We start from the raw sequence: 20,200 nt of genomic DNA, 5'->3' as shown, positions 1-20,200 counted from the left end.
GACAGAAATACCTGAGGATAAATAATATAAATCCTCTATACTATTCGCTTTTCCTGGTTGTACAGGAAGACCATCCTTTTACTTGCCCTCCTACACACTCAACTCTCCTAACTGAAGTTTTTGGAGTGGGCTAGTAAAAGCTTGATCCTTTTCAGCTCCTACCATCTCCAAAATGCATGAAAAAAAAGGTAGTTGCAATTTAGCCCTTAGGAACATTTTTACTGCATTAGATACACAATTTGTCCCTTTCCAGCAGAAAGAATTATTTTCAAGTCAATCTTTAGCAGCAAGATATCTACTCGTGAATAGCTATCAAGAATGACCATTCCTGATCTGATCTAGTGAGCTAACCTAGAACAAGAAATAGAATCAGGCTCTGAGCAAGGACCTTGGGATTTTTAAGTCATTGGGGAATGTAAGGACTAGTAAAACACGGTCACTATTGGTTATGTTGTTGTTACTGCAAAAACAATAGTAGGGGCCAGTCCATAAATTAAGCTAGGGAGGGCATAATAAAGAAGGGTGGGAGCCACATTTTGTAAACGAAAACTAACAAAAAGAATTTTCAAACACTTTGGGACTCAGTGTGACACTCCCATTGTTCAGGATGGGAGCTGTGCCAAAACGGTTCTTCTCAAAGGGAAGAGACAGTCTGGCACTGTTAAATGGAAATATTTTGTGCAAAACGTGTAATTAAACTGTGGAATGCTCTTTCATTGTGAAATACTGAGTCTAATAGTTTATGACAATGTAAGAAAATATCTAGTAGATATAAGGACACCTGAAAAGTATCATATCCCATTACTCTAAAATACCTTATTAGTTCTTGATGGCACAGAAAAATACATTTTACCATTCAAGATACAGCATTAGCAAATACTGTTGTAAATAGTTAAGACTGCTCCCTAGAAATACATGTCCAAAACTGGCAAAGCAAAAAAGTGGTGAAAGACTTGCACCTTTCCCTGAAACATCAGGAAACGGGCTAGCATAAATTTTGATACATAAAATTGAGTCTTATATTCCCATTAAAATGTGTTTTCCAAAGAAAGATAAGGAAACAAAAAAAAAAAAAAAAGAAAGCAAAGTGAGTTAATTCACTGTTCAGAGATGAAATCTTGGATTTTACTAAGAATAAATGGATTAAATAATTGTCTCTCTGAGAAACTATTGAAAAAATAGTGTGGCTTGTAGATGGCTTAAAACTGAGATGCTCTTATGGAATGAGCAGGTAGGTGACAAACACTGACTGCCTTCTAGTTCATAGAAATGAATGGGTAGAATACAAATAACAAAATAATCCATTATGACAATTATTTGGCAGTACAAAGTCTTTTTGTAGAGAGTGAAAAAAATACCAAGTAGAGGAAAGCAGGGAAAGTTTGATTTCTCTCTACCAACAGAACACAAAGCCTGCCCTTCTCTCATATTAACAGTAGCACAGTGACACCTCATTATTTTGGAAGTCACTACTACAAACGATTCCCCCAAAGACTTACTGACGTAGCTACTTCTCCTTTTGCCTTTTTCTCTATAAAAAACATCAAACTTAGTGTATGCCCTTTGGAGTTCTTTCTTTTGTTTTGCCTTATGCCAAAATATTCATTTTCAGGTAGAAAAAAATGCATAATAGTGCTAAAAACTTTCACTGAGCAAAATGGTAGGTCTGACTCAAAGTGTTAGGACTGTTGAGGAAATTGTGCAAAGACACTAAAGCTGTTAATTTAAAGGTTACTTTAAATAATAAGGTATCTTATTTTCAGATGTTTATCATATTTCATAATGGTTAAAATGATCCTTCCATGGATTATGCTCATGGTACTTCACGTGAGCAAATAACATCAAGATAATCTCTTCTGAGATTTCAGGTATAAATCTTTGCTGAATACGCTCAGGGATATCTTGTGAGTGCAGCCGACTGTAGAAAAGTCCAGGTCATTGGTGATATCAGTGTAAATTTTATTTCTCTCTGCTGACAGACCCAACCATTGACTATAAAAATTTCATTAAGGTCCTCCAGGACCTCAATAACAGGCACAAAGGAAATTGCAAACGTGTGAGAAAAATGCCAGTTTTGTTGTATGAGCTAAGATTCTTGCTTGCTAAAATGTATTTTTAATTATCTACTCTACAACCAAACTGGGTCTGATCCTAAAAAAAAAAAAAAAAAAAAAAGGAGCAGATTCACCCCCTCTTCTGCATATTTTGTAGTCAACATCTGTGGCAAAATCTGTTGGCTGCTCTCAGATCCAACTGGGGAAGTTCCACACTCACCTTGCTCTAAGAAAAATATCTACATCAGAGATGAAGGACAGTGGTGAAACTGACTCAAAGCGCTGTATGTAAATTGTCTCGATAAAACTGAACTCTGTAATCTGTTTCCTGTGATTCCATGATTGTTATTTGCAGTTACCAGGCTTAAAAATTAGCCAGCATTATCTTAGGTTCATGATTTTTGGTTTCATGTTTTAAGGAGGAGAAAGGGAAAGCCTAATGGGTAACACAGTGTGCTACTTCTTGAATAAAAATGAAATGTCGAGAAGAGGTAGCATTTCCTAAGAGGCCCCTGAGAATTTAGAAAGTGAGAAATGTATGCATTCTCAAAATATTCATTAGGCTGTCTTAAGAAAAAATGTGCAAAAATAATGGACTTTACAAAACATGTATTTTGAAGGAGTGAGTTTAGGAAAATTGATGCGACTTAAATAGAGCCTGGAAAATCAAGTGTAGTAAAGAAATGACATTACTAGTTATGCTTGTTCTAATAAAACTTCTGCAGGATGTGTCACAAATGAGAGCAGAAGTTGGTGTCCAGAAGCAAAGGATGAGGAAAACAGTATCAAGGGTAAAATGACAGCATTTGAAGATAGCAAGGATCTAGAACACAGGAGGATTATGCAAATTACAGAAGGAGCCTAAGGCAATCAAAAATACTTGAGAAAGCCAAATTGAAAAGTGAGCATCAAATAGTGCAAAGCATTGCAACTAATACCAAAAGATATTTTAAGCATAATTATACACCAGGCAACTGACAGGAGGAAAAGGTGATGGAGTGTAAAGAACCAAGAGGGCTATGCAGCAATTATTCCTGTACCTATCTTTAAAAGTGAAGAGGGCAGACGTTTGTCTAAGACTCAACGCACAGAAATGATGGTGGAGAATTAAAGAAAAGATGATAATACCCAAGCTGTCAATTAACTAGATTGTTGTTCTTAAGACTGATAAGAGACTAGAGCTGAACAATGCTCATCTAAAAGTGCTACATGAAGTACGGACAGAAATTGAAAAAAGGTGTAATGAAAATTTATATTTAGTACCATTATTTCAAGAGACTGGCATGGGGCCAAGCAGACACACAGCAAGAAATTACCAGTCAGTTCATTTCCCATTAGTTGTCGAGCAAGTCTTAGACAACCATTAACGGGATCACACTGGGGCTGGGGAGGAAGGGAACATGAAAATTCAGCGCATAATCAAGGAGAGCTAATACCGTTTCAGGTCATGCCTCAGCAACTCAGATTTCATCGAGCCTGTTCCTGGCTTGGCAAAGGGGTGCAGAAAATGTCAAAGATGTTAGTTATTTAGATTGTCAGAAAACATTTGACAAAGCTCCGTGCCGAGTAGGAACTTGCCTGTGTTGTAAGCTAACAGACAAGAAGCTCTAATGTGTGTCAGCAAGTTTTAAGATTTGGTTATTAAATGTGCAGTGGCACTGCAGAGTTCAAGGTGTTAGAAAGCAACATAGCAGCAGGCAAACACAAAGCGAGGTGAGGAGCGATGACAAGACGGGCTACAGCTCCGACATGCTTCACCACACGGTGAAGGGCGCTCCTGCCAAGTCACTCACAGGGCGTTCGGAATGCTGGGCAATTAATGCTGCATCCTCCTGACGGGCGATTCCAATTAGTGACAACCAGGACACAGAGGTGACACCCCAGAGAGGTCACTGGTCATGCGAGGAGGGGGAAGGGGTCGAGGAGGAGCTTGCTGCTGGTTCCTGTGGCCCCAGACGGGGCCTTTACCCTTGTCCAGGGACACACTGGACACCTCCATGGCGCTGAATGCTCCTGCCTTGCCGTACGGAGGGGTCCAATTGCTTTGAGACTCCAGTAAATGAGCGCTGTTCACACCTTTGTGCAGTGCTAATGTCTCTTTGCTCCCTAGCCTTTTCTTTACTGTATTATTAGAGCGTATTTTAATGCTAGTCACTCCGAGAAAGAGACTTCATTCTGTTACCAAGCTGAAAACCCATTTTCCTCCCCACAAAAGGCCTTTGTGCACAGCTATCTGCATGATCACAAAGATTAGCAATATTTAAATGCCTTTTGTGAGTGTCTCAAAACTCCAACAAGGTGAATGCCGCAGCGGGGAGCCAGGCCACTGTCCCCTTCCTCACACAGATGCCATCCTCAGGCACCTGGGCCCTCAGCAGCCACTTGTTTTACACCTCGTTCCCACATATGGAGCCTCCAAGGACGCAATGGTCAAGCTGTGGGGCAAGGGACCACTAGTATGAGAGTTGCACTGCTGTACTGAGCGAGGACAAGGAAAGGTGAAGACCACCTCAGCATGGTGAGCAGCCACCTGGTGCTCCACAGGCCCTTCAGGCCTCTGCCTCAAACCAAATGCCACAGGGCTTGGACTCAGTTCATATTAGTAGAAATATTAGAGTTAATATTTCTACGAACAAGTTGGTGTCCTTTGTACACTGTCCAGCTTACGGGTAATGACAAATCATGATTGTCTGTCAGAGCGGAGTAGCGGAAAGGTTGATGGAGAGGAAGGAGCTGAATGTGAACAGCTGAACTAGTATCACAGCCCACTGCGTTACCAATGTGTCAAATGTCACAGTTCCCAGGACTGTCACGTTTAGAAACGGTCCTGGGGGCAGGAATTGCAAAACACATGCCAGAGAATTGTGGAAAATAAATCTGAAGGAATTTTCAAATAACTCGCCAAGCTGACAAGGGTGGAAAACGAAAGACCCAACAGTATTTAAGGGACAAGGACAGACAGACCTTTGGCTGTCAGTTCATGGTTTCCAATAAATAAAGCGGTTTGCAGACACCGAGCTCCTTGCTGCATTTTGTATCTTTAAAACATAACCTGATTTGATGAGAGGTTTTCTTATGCAGGGCTCAACTGCTAAGAAACAGTGATGTGTAATTTGTAATGAATCAGGCCTACACTCTGTGTTAAGTTTTTCTCCTTTTTTTTGTCTTTATTTTTCCAAAAGGGCAAGTGAATAACTCAAATCTTGTGACAGGTTTATTGCAGAAAGAAACAGTTCCAGTTTTCATCTTTTTTTTTTTTTTTTTTTTTTTTTTGAAACTGATAGAGAACTATGGAGTATTTAAGTTGTTTCCTAGGCTGAATTAAATAGAGGCTATATAGATTTGTACACTGGCCAGTTTGTACCACTCTTTTTTCTTAGCACAAAGACAACTGAAAAAGGGGAATTAGTAAGATAATGTTAAAATAAAACTGTCTCTTCCCCCTGCCCAGCACCATATATACCTCCAGCTCTTGCCTTTGCAATATATGTTCTTTCATCTTCAAAACCCTGTATAATAAATTGCTCTATCAAAATTATTTTACCAGAATGATCTGGTTTACGTAAGAATTCTTTAGCTTTTCTTTGCCTTTTTAAATAATATATGAAAGTAAACTAGGAATTAGTTGCTAGGTTTAAATTGTTGACTATATTGGGAAGATGTAGATGTATAATCCTGCAAATGTTCAATAATTTAACAAATAATTCTGTAATTAATTAAAGGATTTACAGGTTTGTGTTATGTTTTTTCTGCTGGTTTTTCTTTTTGATAGTGTGACTCAGATGATCATGCTACACGTATCTGGTTCACGTAGCCACAGAGGTGTCTTTAGTGTACACAGCTATTTTTAAGCAAAATTTCAGATGTTTTGATGACCCGCTCATATTTTGTGAGGTTCCAAGTGCTGATACACTTATTTGTCTTCCCTAGTCCTCATGGCTCTGCCATCCTTGCAGTCAAGTGCTGGACAGCATCAAAACAAATAGCAATTAGCACAGGTCCTTAATTGGCCAGTAAGGATCTTAAGAAATGAGGGGCATTTCTTGTCTTACTGTGAGCAGAATGTATAGATTAAATTCAGAAGTACTATTAGTTCTTGCCAAATTCTGTGTGTCTGGAGAAAATGAGAAGATGGATTTTTCTTTAAACACTCATAAGATCTGGATGTAATCTTTTGACTGTAGAACAAAAGCAATGTCTCATTCAACATGATGACAAAAGGTTATTTGGCACCTGGCATCAAATACACTTCTTGCAAGAACCTGGCATGAACACCAAAGTGATAATGAGTAAAATGCCAGCGTCTGTTCAATAAAACCATTGGTGCTGAATGTTAAACGATCCTAAACAGAATACCAACCCTTCTAAGAACATTACTCTTCTGTGAACATCCCAAAATTAGGCAACACTACTAACAACTTCCTTCATATTAAGTGAATAAACAAACCTAATGTCCCAAGGCTTTACCATTACCCTTAATGTCCTAGGACATTAAGTAAACTGTAGAAAACATCCACTACTTGTTAATGAATCATACAGGATAGAATGACATCAGTTGAAATAATGGATACTGTTCTTTGCCAAATCTATGGCTTTAAGTTTAATTATAGCTGAGTTTCATCAATCACACAGGAAAAGAACAGTGATGAACATGAACTCCAAGCCTAGTTCTTAATCAACGCACATTTGCCTCATACCCACCTAATATATTTGTCCATAGAAACCACTGGGGAGAGAAAAGAGACTTAGCTTATAATTAATAGCTGCATTAGAAGGAATCAGTTCCTGTCCTGTAGATAGCTCCTCACCACAAACATGAACACAAGCCACAATGTGTTTAGACCCACGAGTTGCCTGATTTTGATTGCTTTAGCTTCTTACTATGTTTCTTTGCGACACTTCTGTTCAGATGTCCCCATGTTTAAAAAAAAAGTAAATGCTACCGTTCTGTGTTTTTCACAAGATTGTGTGGACAAACATTTATAACACATTTTGCAGATTAAGGGATACTGAAAGTGAATGGAGCAAAATTTTACTCACATCAGTGATCTGGATCAGTCCTTCAAAGAAAACCTGTTCTAATATAATTGCGAACATTCTTGTCTCTATATAAAATTCAGTGGAAACAAAATTAGGTGTTTTGTTTTTCTCCTTTTCATACTCTACATGACAGGAAAGGAAATAGAGAACAAAATATATAAAGTTTATTACTAGCTTCACACTATTAATTTAATACAAACTAGCTTCCAGCAGTATATCTAGTTCAGTACCATACCACATGGAGAAGGTTATCCCCAGACAGAGCCTGAGGAATTAAGGATTACCTTTTTTTCCTAGAAACTGCTTGATTCAGCAGTGATCCTCACATCTGTGATCCTCAAACTTCACAGAGCTTTGAGCAACAAATATTCAAGATGTAAATGCTCTAGATGTGACCTGAATCTCCCTATTCTCCATTCAAACAACACCTGCTGAGTTTCCCATTTCTGCTAATCTCATCAGCTGCACCTAGAGCAGCAGCGAAACAATAAATGAGTTTTCTTGACTAAATGCATGTATCTACACATTGCATACGTGCTAGTAAACCATGAGTACAAGCCTATTGTCACTTAGCCATAAGCTTCTATTGACTTGCTCAAGTAAGCACAGGGTTAATCTTAGCAAAATCTCAGGAAAAACCTAACATGAAACCACTTTCAGTAAAATGTTTATCTTCTGAGTGGTAGGTCTCTTGATATTGTTCTTCCCCTTGCACATAACTATGAGCACATTATCTTGATTTTCATAATTACAAGCTAACCTGAGACGTGTCCACTTCCCCATACTTAAGATCTGGTGAAAAACTCAGTAAAAAGAGAGTGTTTTTATTTTCAATATGTAATTGCATTAAAACAGCATATAGTAAAAAACATAAATACATACAAATGCACTCTCTCCTAAAGACCATCGCTAGATGATGATGCATTCCAGAAGAAACAATTATCAACTGAGAGTTAAAAAGGCATTTAAAATAAGCAGATTCCACTTCTGTCGAACCTCATACTAAGAACAGTAGTGTATCTGGAACACTAATTAGTACCTAACACGCCACTATGAAATCACATATGTTAATTAACCCTCACTATTTTTCCTCAGGAGTAACACACATTTCTGACTTCACAATAAGAGAAATGAAGACTAAGCAGCTATGCTGGGGCTGCCATGCAGGCAGGGGGCCTGGAAGGGATCCAGAGCAGAGCATCTCTTCCCATATCCACACTGCCAGCAAACGCATGACCACCCACTGGCTGCCTACAGCTCTCACGCTGCATTACACCACACGACAAGAGATCCAAGCTGCCCGCGTGGTCTTTGCTTCCTGACCCTGTGCCACGGGGGAGCGTAACCAAATCAACATTCATTCCTTCTGCCGAGCCACGGAGGTTGCCAGAGCCCAGCACGTGCTCATATCCAACCAGTCTGCATGCAGGGCACGTTTGGGCAGCGCTGGCATAGCCAGCAATAAACTATTGTGCACCAAATATTACTAGAGATCCTAAATCTACAAAAAAAATGCAGGATTACACCTACAGAGTAGGCTGTTAAGACTCAGAGTGACTATAAAATATCCCAACCCGTGCACAATATTGTGCTTCACGCAGCACTGATGATGTTTAGTAAACAAGGACTGACAAAAATCTCATAGATACCTGTTTCTTTCATGCCACCTTATTATATCCGGAATGGAAAGTGCACAGTTGAATTTATTCAAAAATACTGTTTTCATAACTAACGCCTGATAGTCTTTGGAATACTGATACATTCAGGAGAGGAGAAGGAAAACCAACAAGAGTATCGTAAACTAAGGAAGATCAAAAGAAACAGAGAGTGCAATTAATTTCATCCATTTTTAGAAGTAATTGTCTTTGCATCTTATCCAAAATTTAATGAGCATTATTTCTCCAGCATGTGAAAAAAGCTTTGTTCTTTTGACTTAATTGATTTGTATACTCAGTAGGAAAAGTATATCTGAAGTTCAGTAACCTTGATAATTGAAAGAAATGGAGCATTCTGTGGGTGTAATACACGAGCAGCCTGCAAAACCTGGCAATGCAACTCTGAAATTGATTTACTGTTCACTAAAACTCCATTGCAGTATACGTGTGTTTTGCAATTTCATTATCTTCCTTATATACATACATGCTTTTTATAATTAATATCTTTTTTTTTCTCTTCCTTGTGATTTAGCACTTAATTACCAAGGCTTTCGTAGCATTATGGTGGTTTTCAATGAAAACTGAATGACTAGTGCACCTTTTTTTTCCCCCACAAACAAAGAGATTACTATGTTCTAGACAGAAAAACAAGACAAAAATCCTTAGCTTACCATTAACCTGAATCTTGCACCTTACATTGTAGAGGACTCGTTTATGTACAGTCAAAGGATTATGGGCTCAATGCACTGGAAACACTAAACTGAAGAAGCAGAGCAAAAAAAGCTGTGGCTGCTGTCTGAGTTGAAGAAAATTATTTTTGGTGAATATATTAAGCCCAGAAGGAGCCAGGTTTACATTTCATTTTTGCTCCTTAAGGAAAGATTTAGCTCGGTATTGTTCGCTATGCAAATTCTAGTTACAGTCTAATGAGATTCCTACAAAATATCCTATTAACACTAAAGGTTCTGTTCTGAGATTGTACTTACATATGTCGCTTATCTTTTTCTCATCAGGGTTCTTTTATGCTCCTGGATGAGCTTCTCAGCTGGATCATCCTAAAGCATACAAATTATGAGATTGCTTACCTGCACTTTAGGAGATTAACTCACGCATTCTACGACCACCCACCTAGGCTCTGTGGCCATAAAAAAAGCACCTTTTTAAACCAACCAACAAATCCACTTAATATTTATCAGTGGACCAAATATATGAATACAGACCTGGGTATAATATCAGTTTAAATATCACCTCCTTACCCCTCCACTAAACTCTGCAACATCAAAGCAAGTAGGTCCCTTGGGATAGCTTAAGGGGAGGCTAGGGAATAGCACAACCATCTCATATCTGCAGAGCTTCCAAACAGCAGAGGTGTTGTGACATGAGACTTCAAGCTGAGCCTCAGGTCCCTGGAGAGAAGATATAATTAGAGCATGTGACGCTTCATTACCATGGGAGAATGCAGTATATAATTGAGCTTGCACTATAGAGAATCATCATATATCACATATGGGTTTGGTTTTAATACTAATGTGTCTATTCCTGCGTTAGCGATATGCAAAGTTTAGGTATTTATTTTCTTTTCTGCTTAACTTTTTTAGCGCTGTATTTGTACTACGCGCAGAAATGAAAAATCAATTTTGAAGTATGGCTACTTAAACTACAAGCGTTTCTGGTTTTAAAATTATCACATTTAAAAGTCTATGCAATATTATGATCAGTAATGTCAAGGCATAAATGTCTTATAATCCATTAAAATCTTCTAAATGATCATTTAAAAATATACTAAGCCAATAGCACCTCACAAATCTTAATGAGCTGAAGAATATCTTCTCATCTGGATTAATTCCTCAAATACTGGAAAAATGGCTTTGAGCTGAGAAGCAGACAGGCTTCTTTTCTCAGTCTATGACAAGAAACTGTTAAGAAAATATGTGATCTATTAATTATAAAATTTGAAAAAAGTGCATCCAGAACATCAAATATTTAGGCAGAGTTCCTGGAATATTTCTTTGGTGTTTTGCCTTTGCTGAATTCCTTCCTACTGCTTTGGTCTAATTCGGCTCTTCTGACAACTGCACTTTCATTTTTGGGTATCAAAATACCTTTGAAAATGTTTCACAGGATGACTAGATAAAAATAATTACAACCAACATTTCTTATTTTAGTAACCAGCCTGTCATCCAAAATGCATTTTGAAAATATATATTTTCTTCTCTGTTCCTAATGAATCACAAGCTTAGGACAATTTTCTGCAACTAATTAAAAATTGTATTTTGTACATTTTCTTCAAACAAATTCCTATCCACATGTAGCATAAGACACATTATTTATTTTTAACTTCCGAAAATTAAAATAAGTTCCATTAGAAATTAATAAAATTGCAGCTGTATGTTAAATTATACTCAAATATCTAGTGTGAACACATAGTATATATTTTCACCTAAACAAAAATAAGCCCCAAATTTAATATAAAAGTTACATTTTTTGGAAGATCACATTGTGTTATTTTTTCCAGCTAATGAAAGCAAGCCTTTCTTTGGGAAAGTAACTGAGATATACAAGTGATTTTTCAGCCTATTACTCCAAATTTAAAATTATTTAAATTTAACAGGTTTTCCCCAATTGTGATCCCCTTGAAAATCTATCTCCTATTTCATCACGCCAGTATTGCATGGACCATACGTTCCTATCAGAAAAGATAATCTGAATGTTTTGAATAGCACCTTTTTGGAAATTGATACTTGGAAGATGATTGAAGTACATAAAATCCTGCATAACCCTGCAGTTTTCATGAAATGTGCTTGGTGTTCCCAAAAGAGGTGTTCTCGGCTCTTGCCAAGGCGTGTGGCCCAATTCATGGAAATGGCCAGGGCTGCCAATTCATTATGGGATTCATGATGAAGGTGTGGTCTGGAATCTCATTTTTGCGCTTTTGAATAGCGACGTCTTTTGGACTTCGCTCCTTCCTCAGCAATTGCCCAAACTGACTCCTTTGATACCATTCCCTTCCAACATGGAAACAGCAAAACAAATCTGTTGCATACACTGGTGCCAAGCCACGGTCTGCTTGTGGCCTTGGATAACGTTGGCTGTGATGCCACCCGTGTTGGCGAGCGGCTTCCAAGGAAGCGATTTCCAAGGGAACAATCACGCGGGCCCGTGATCCGCATCCACCACACACTTGTGCGGGGAGAGGAAAAGCATCCCCAGCACCACGCTGCATAAATATTTAACGAAATAATTTCATCCGCGCATCTGCAATCTCATTTTATGGAAAGCATCTTTAATCAACAGATTTTTATTCCGTTCCCTTCATTCATCAGATGGGAATTGAATATTGGCACGCTACCTTAGCGTATACACATTTTGGCTGGTTAGAGCAAAGCAGCCCTGGCACGCTCGCCCTCAGTCCATGGCTCCAGTGATGTTCTGCCCATATAGCTTTGGGTGAAAAAAAGGCAAAAATTACTAAAGATGCAAAATGACATTTCTCAATGGAAGAGGCTCTTCAGTTCTTTCACTGCCTTTAGGACAGCGCGGGAGGCAAACTGGCAAGAGGAGAGTGCTGGAAGCTGCAGAAGGACCATGGTTCTAGAACGCAACTAACTCCCCAAGTATTTAGTACACATTTTACTATATCAAAGCCAATTAATTTGTTCTTTCTAATTCTACAGATGCAGGAAATATGTTCATTTTCCAGTTATGGTCAATTTCTTTGGGAGAATTCTGTGCCTTGCACAACTTGTATTGTGCTCCATGTGGCCAAAATAAATTTAGGAATTACTGCTTTCCATGTGTTTTATAGTATAAGAAAATGACATACCAAAAAAAAAAAAAAAAAAAAAGAAGAAGAAAGAAAAATCCACCTAACAGTGAGGCCCAATAGGTTGTGAAATAACCTTTCAGACAAATAGCATACTTAAAATGGAACTGCAAATGACAGCATAAGCAGGAACGGTTCTGAAGATTATACACAAAATGAGCTGGATTGTCTTTTTTTAATCTTTACGCTCAAGTAAAATATCAGCAAGAATAAAGCTTCAATAATTCTGCACACAAAGGTCACATCATATGCAACACTATTCTTGAATCCTGTTGCATCTAAAATTCAATTGCAGTTTTTCACCAAAATCAGGGAGGGAGAGCCCTCACTGCACATGTGGATTAGACTCAGGCTCCCCTCAAACAAAGCAGCAAATAGACCTTGTGTGCGTCTCAGTTAAACAAACCATACTAAAAGATAGGCAAGTCTAAGCAAGTCTAACTTACCCCTGGTTATGACCATGGAGGAATTTAAAAAAGGTTTCAAAATTGTAAGTTTGATCTCTGCTTCTCTATAGAACAATTTCTATTTCATAGTGACCTAGTTAACGTGCTTCATTTTCATCAAGTGAATATCTTGTTCTACTATTCTACTGTAGCTGAAGTTCTTTCAGCTTTATCAAGGAAAAGAGAGTTTATACATAGGTCTCAGGGCCTTGGTAGTGCTGTGTACGTATCTTCGTACTTTAGAAATCTGAAATATTTCCAAGCAAAATCTTCGCTTATTTGGGCAACATCAAGGAGAGAAGGACATAGGACTGTTCAGGTGCCCTGAGGCACTTAAGTTTTTCACTAAGAGTTTTGGTCCATGGATGGTTCACTGATATAGCAAATACTAAGGCACCACAAAGAAGATATCTGGCCTTACAAGGAGTCAAAAAATAGACAACGTTGCACATAACTTTCTGTTCAGCAGCCTCCTTCAGTTTTGCTGTTACTTGCGCCCTTCTGAGACTAATCCATCTACCTTTCTGGCAAGCTGTGTCAATTTTTAAATATTTTTCTTTATTTACTTTTCCAAGCCCACAATCCACCAATCTCATAGAAAATTGCAAATTTTCCTAGCAGTAGGTCCAACTCTCACTCTAAAAATACACGATATAATAATATGAATAATAGCAAATCTGATTTTTATTATCTCTTTCTCATTCCGTTTTTACAGACCGATAACTAATTCATACCACGGGACAAGCAGTATAGTTTGAGTCTAATAACATTAGCTAACATTTACTATGACAACTTCAGTATAGGAACAGCCTAAAAGACATGCATACACTCCTTCCCCTTCCCAAAAATGCATTGTGCAAACACTGCTATTGGACATATATACATATATATTTAAAGTAAATAAATCTCTTCTTTGCTTAAGATGATCAGAAGATTAACAGTCAGATTGGAAACATATGGTTATTTGACAGCTTCTGTGAAAAGGTTAGCAGCCCAAAGTTACACCTAATTCACTGTTTCAGCCAAGAAACAGAGTTTGTCGAAAGTCTTATAGCACAGCCATTCTATTATGGTAACACTGCATTTTAAAAGGTTATAACAGCTAATAAAATTATATTTTTGACTTTTAAAGATATTTATTTACCTTAAATATTAGTGAAATAGCTCTCTGAAAGACCAAAAGAATCAACCATTGGTATCAATCGATATACATCAAACTTATAAACTCAGAAATAAAATTTAATATAGATGGCTCTTCAAATAAGAGATGTACGGATAAGAATTTCCTAGTAATTGTTTCAAACCTCTATTTAAAAAAAGACAACTTTGATGAGAGTAACAAAAGGAAATTCAATTGTGAACAGACCTGGTTGCTTATATTTATTTAGAAACAGTATAGCATCACGACCTCAGTGCATTCTGAAGTTAAATGACCAGGTTCAAGCCTCACATGACGTTTTATTTACAGCACAGAAAACCTAGAACAAGTCTGCAACCATAGCAGACATACAACTGTTTGCAAAGCATCAACAGTATAGAGTACTGCTTTAAAATGAACTAAAAAATGTCATTGGAAAGCTTAACATCACATATCATAATTTCCATATGTGCAAATATTAATTATTAAAATAAAAAGAGGAAAGAAAAAAAGAAATTTCTGGTGTCCCAGCTATTATTCATGAAAATGAAGTCCTTCCCAGCATCATAGCTTATCAAGGATAAACCAGAACTCTACATTTTAAAATGAAATTATGTGCAAAAGTTGCTATCTTTGTGAGCCTGAGATATTAAAAATTTCAGAGAAGAATGTGTGAATCAATTAGCTTCAGCAAGATAGGTTCCTTAGTATCTGAATACTGTGGATACGTTGAGGCAGCAGATGTCAGAAAACAGTGCTGACACTTTTGCAAACAAGGCACTCAATGCACACCATTTTTGCTAAGATTTCTATCTAAATGCCCCCAAAGCAAGGATATTTTCATTAAGTTATGTACTTCATTAAATAGCCATGTTTCCTACAAATGTTTGAGGGGAAAAAAAAAAAGTTACTTAATCCAAAAGCATCTTTTTGTAAATGAGATAAAGAATTTTCCTATATATTTTTCCCCATGGAAAGTTTAGCTATCAAATTATTATATTGTTAAAAAGGTCTTGAATAAAAGCAAATTATAATATCTCATGCTGCTCATCCCCTTGGCTTCTATCCCAGTAGAGGGTCATGACTCTGTACTGAAAACACAGTGGGATGATAAAACTGCCTGGAGACACCGAAATGATTGTGGAACAGCAAAGAACTACATATGATTTCTCCTTAAAAGTCTCTGGTTTTGAACTTGAAAAGATGCTACAGATTCAGTCCTCATCTGCGGCGAATAGCACGAAGTTATCAGAGCCAAGGCGGGTAGTATCACGATTCACACTCAGTGATCTGGATAGCAATGTAAAGGTTTCCTGGTTCTTGGAGGAAAAACAGATTAACTGTCACGTCACGGATGTGTATGAATAATTTATATATCTTAGGGTGAAAAAAATTACACTAATTGTTTGGAAAGTGTATGAGAGATTTACAGGTGCAAAAATGTAACATCTGCTCCCAGGTGTTTACTTCTTATACTTTTAAATTATCCTTAGTATTATAGTTAGGCAGATTATATATATTACATTTAGCAGAAAATAAAAACATTTGAGTACAGAGTATAGCCAGTAGAATTAGCGCTGTTGGTACAGCAGTATCAGCACGTGGTAAAACGTGGTATTTGCCACTCCACCACCAAATGGATCGGCCAAAACTCACGCTCAACAGGCAGCACAACCATCGCCTGCAGGTTGCAAAGAGCTACAAACCCTGGCCAAGCAGCCACCCAAGCCAGAAACCTGCATTATTCTTCCTGTGGGCTCAAGGCCACTAATACCTCAGTGGGATTTGATGGAAACATCTGCTGACAGGGTCTGCCTGGTACCTCAAGGGTTCAGGTCCATAGATGGAGACTGAGATTGAAGCGAGAGGCTGCTCTGGACTGCGCATGGAGACACTCTGGGCAGCATCCAAGCGTGCCCAGCTTTTCTTCAGTTCGGGAGTGTCATACGTTCCCAAATGAGATGCATGCTCTATTGAGCACTTGCAAATGAAAGGAGATATATACATGTATTATTTGTGTTGACACCAATCTATTATGAATAAGTATAAGGTACATTCACTTATAATCTGTTTAGGGCGTCAGAGAAGAGAAGCAGTGCGGAAAGAGTAGCCTACCCTTCCTCCGGGAAATCTCCTAGACAACAACCCGATTACTAATAATTTTTTAATTTGCTGGGGCTTTGTGAGCAGATGTTTAACCTAAATCCCAGCTTTTGCTGAAATTTCCCTGACACAGTAAGGCCAGCGCATTAGGGTGGTAAGCAGCAACCTAAACCGCTCCAAAAGCAATTAAGTAGAGTACGTGCTGGTGCAGGCGCCTGACACACATACAAGGTCAGCCTCGCTGAGGCTTCTTCTTCACGGTCACACGTTGCCTCTGTTCACGCATCTTGACTTCCTCCCACCTGCCTCTGAGCTAATGGGGACTTGGCTGCAAGCCCTCAACTGTGCAGCAGGGCCGGGTCCCCGCGTCGAGTCAGGGATGTCTCAGGAATTTCTTAAGGCTGCAAACTTATGCTTCTTCTCACATCCTCCCAAACAGCGTCACCGAGTCCAAGATGGTTAGGGAATGTGCTTCTGTAGTCAACACGCCTGTTATGGAGCACGCTCCTTAGGAAGGGATACGCACTTAAGAGTTGGGATCTACACTCATGTTTCCGAATATCACAGCAGGGACTGGGTTCAGGTCCAGGACACTGACCCTGAGAGTGGCCAGAGACTCTAAGGAAGAAGGTAAAGCTCACTAACCATGGAGATGAGCATGTGGCTTGCACCAGTGCAAAGGAAAAGGATCTCTCTCCTTGCTTCTGGCAGAAGAAAGGTGGCTCTGCTCCCTTGGACACTCCTCTTAATTAAAACCCAAAGTATGCTCATTATGTAAAGCACATAGGTGCAAACGTATGCAGTTAGGCACACAAGATACCCTATTGCTGTGGACACATGGCAGACTGGGAACCTGGACTTAGATTTACTGATAAATAAATAAATGGTGAGGGAAAGTGTTAGATGTAATCTGCAGAGGGAATTTTCAAATGGCCTCTATCAATACTGCTTTCAAACAGAGGAAATGTTTTGCATGCAAAAGGCAATTGCTTCACATGGCATTTTAGGGGGCTGTTCTATCTTCTGACATTTAACATTTGCTACTCACTGGCAGCTGTAATAATTAAACATGACTGGCAGGTCAAGTAACTTGTCCAAATAACATCAGAGAGGACCCTTCGCATTCTGTATTGCTAAGACCACCTCTGCTGCAGGCAAACACTTGTCATGATGGAGAGAGGTCATTAACTGTGACCCATTAACATTTCATCATTAAAGTTATGTAAAAAAAATCAAAATAGCAGCTTATCTGATGATCCTGAATGCAATAGCTTTCAACCTGAGAGCATGTGATTGGCAAAATTTGTCATCTCCTATGGGGATATAGGATGGCTCAGTCTGACTATGTTGCTGAGTTGGAAATAGAGCTCAGATGCAGCAGACCACAGGAAAGCCGGGATTTTTAAGGATCTGCAGACCCATTTTAATGGAGGACAATGACCAAAAATCAGATTAAAAATTCAAACAATTTTCCCTATTCAGAAATCAGAAAAATCTTGCCATCATAATTGCGATATCTTGCCATGGAGAACACATTGCTTTTTATAGCTTCAGGCATTTTAAAATTCCTACTTTTGCCTCTACAATAAATATTAGATGGATGAAAATGTGTTAGAAAACCACTATCTTTTTTTCACTGAAGGGCGACAGCCCGGAATACAAATACGAAGCCATCAAACGTCAGTTACAGTGAGAACAGACACAGATCTAACACAGATTTTGGGGTTACCATGACCCAAAGCATCCCAGTTACAGGATTCAGGACTTGCTCAAGGGCACTACTGTGTGTGGGCAGAGGACTCCCAAAAACATGGAGAGACAGGTTCAAAATAAAAACACAAAGTAAACAAACAAGACAGGTACTGCTATTAAGCTGAATCTTTCAGTTTTCTTTGAATAATTAGATAGAGGAAGAGAAGCCAATATCTATATATGAACAGAAGATCTGGTTCTATCTGGTAGGAAAAAAAGGAAAAAAAAAGAGCTTAACTTGGAGGAGACTAAAAAGGTGCTGACTTTGGAGAAAGAAAAAAAAAAGCAGTGCATAGGTAAAATTTCCTAGCAAGCTGCACAAATTATATCACTCATGTGCCGGCAATAGGCTGGATAATAAAATTACCATAGTTTTGAATTTGATGACATTTAGGTAATCTTTAATATCTTAAAACCCATCCTGACAGTCTAAACAGATACATCAACGCCCTGGGAAGCTACAGACACTTTCTGCTTTATTAGTCCCATTTGTCTTCTCAGGGAACTTCTGCTCCGTTGACCACTCAGGTATACAGCTCCATCTGGCCCGTATGTGCCACTGAAGCTACCTAGGGCCCTGTCCATTAGCACATTATGCACCACTTGCAAGCAAGCACACGTGGAAAGTTCAGGACCCATCCAAAGGGTCCACATGCTCCAGCTTTGCCGTGCGCCAAAGGCCTCTTCCTTCGCATGGCAATGACTCCCTTCCTTAACCACAGGGCACATAAACCAAACAGGAAGGAAGGCTTCTACTTATCCTATGAATAGCCCTAATCTCAAAAGGAGCGTGTTTTTTTTAATTTTTTTTTTAATTTTTTTTTTTTTTAAGAAATGAAATATCCCTTGGCTAAATTCATCTGTGTTGCTACTGAATCCGACATTTTCTTGCTAAAAACATAGAGGCTCTGAGAAGAAAATAACCAAATATGTGTTAAATGATTAACATTGTATTACCTACATTTACTGTGACAATATTTGCTCTTTGTGCTTTTAATTTTATAGAAGATAAGGTGCATTGCTTGCTGCAATGATATTCCTTTATCCATGATATTCCCTGCTATTTTTGAGGTAAAAAGCACATACTCAAAACCCTAGATACAGTATATTAGAAACTCATCTAAACTTGTTCAGTTACCTGTTTTCCAGTGCAATTTTCCTTAAGTGATATAATTTCCTTGTTATTGAATTACATTTAATGCATTTTAGTACACAATCACTTTATATCTTTTTTAAAAGTTTAGGATGAACATCAACACTCATGAAACTGTAAACCAATTCCATGCGCCGATTATATGAAGACCTGAAACGCTGTGTCCAGTACAAATGGAGTCTGGGAAAGGTTGCTGTGTGTTTGCTTTTCCTACAAGAAAGGCAGATAAAATATATCTCCCAGGAAAACCAGCATAAGAAGGCAAACAGGCAGAATTCTCACAGAGGGATTTTCTGTTTTACAAATTTTTGTTCTCCCTCAACTAAGTACTAACCTACCAACATCTGACAATATAAATATACATTACAGCCACTGCAGAAATGCACCTTGGTCAGGGCACAAGACCATCATCACAATTTTCATAGCTTTAGGTGCAGATTTATACACAATACCCTTAAGCACCAAGTGAGGAAGGGGCATAGGGAAGATCCCAGAGCGAGCTTTGAATCTCTGGAAGAATCCTATAAACACAGCACAAGAGTTCAGAGGTAACTCTGTGTGGCAAGGTCTGTGTCACATACTAAAAGCGAGATAGTCTGACCTCTTAGGTGCTTCAGAATGGGCTCCTTTCGGTACCTTCCTTTCACATATTTCACAAGTTTTCTTCCATCTCAAAGGTTAGGGTGCCCTGACTCAACTATCTCCCCACTCCCTCCTCCTGAGGCAGTCAAAGATTTCAGGCCTAAAATACAGAATGCAAAAATTACAAGTAAACAGTATATTCCTAACAGTAGCATCACATCTCTCCAGAAAGGATGGGGAACCAACCTCTATAGACACCCATTTCTGTTAACAAAAAGCCAGAAACACCTACTCTTCTGAGGAGCTACAAGGGAGAGTGTGTTGATCGTACCACCTTCCTTGGCGTGATGCAAAACTCCCAGGAAACTGGCTGCATCCGCTTCTTCCCCCAAATTCCTAGGTAGGCTTCCTAAAGAAAGCTGTTCTTTGAATGCAAGATTATATTTCTTTAGCC

General features: G+C 38.6%; 1 protein-coding gene across 2 annotated transcripts in view; it reads right to left on the bottom strand.

Annotated features, from left to right (window-relative positions):
• NLGN1 (neuroligin 1) overlaps positions 1–20,200 on the bottom strand; it is a 349,667-nt gene that overhangs the window by 303,606 nt on the left and 25,861 nt on the right. Inside the window, exon 1 of one of the 2 annotated variants that reach the window (XM_026045176.1) lies at positions 9,736–9,799. The exons of the other annotated variant lie outside the window; for it this stretch is intronic. The gene's annotated coding sequence lies outside the window, so the exon portion shown is untranslated. Of the gene's footprint in view, positions 1–9,735; positions 9,800–20,200 lie in introns of those variants that run through there. 2 annotated transcript variants of the gene reach the window in all.

Source organism: Nothoprocta perdicaria, unplaced genomic scaffold (genome assembly GCF_003342845.1).
Source record: "Nothoprocta perdicaria isolate Ctin4 unplaced genomic scaffold, notPer1 scaffold_4, whole genome shotgun sequence".
NCBI classification, from domain to species: Eukaryota; Metazoa; Chordata; class Aves; order Tinamiformes; family Tinamidae; genus Nothoprocta; species Nothoprocta perdicaria.
This window is presented reverse-complemented; position numbering and strand designations above follow the sequence as displayed.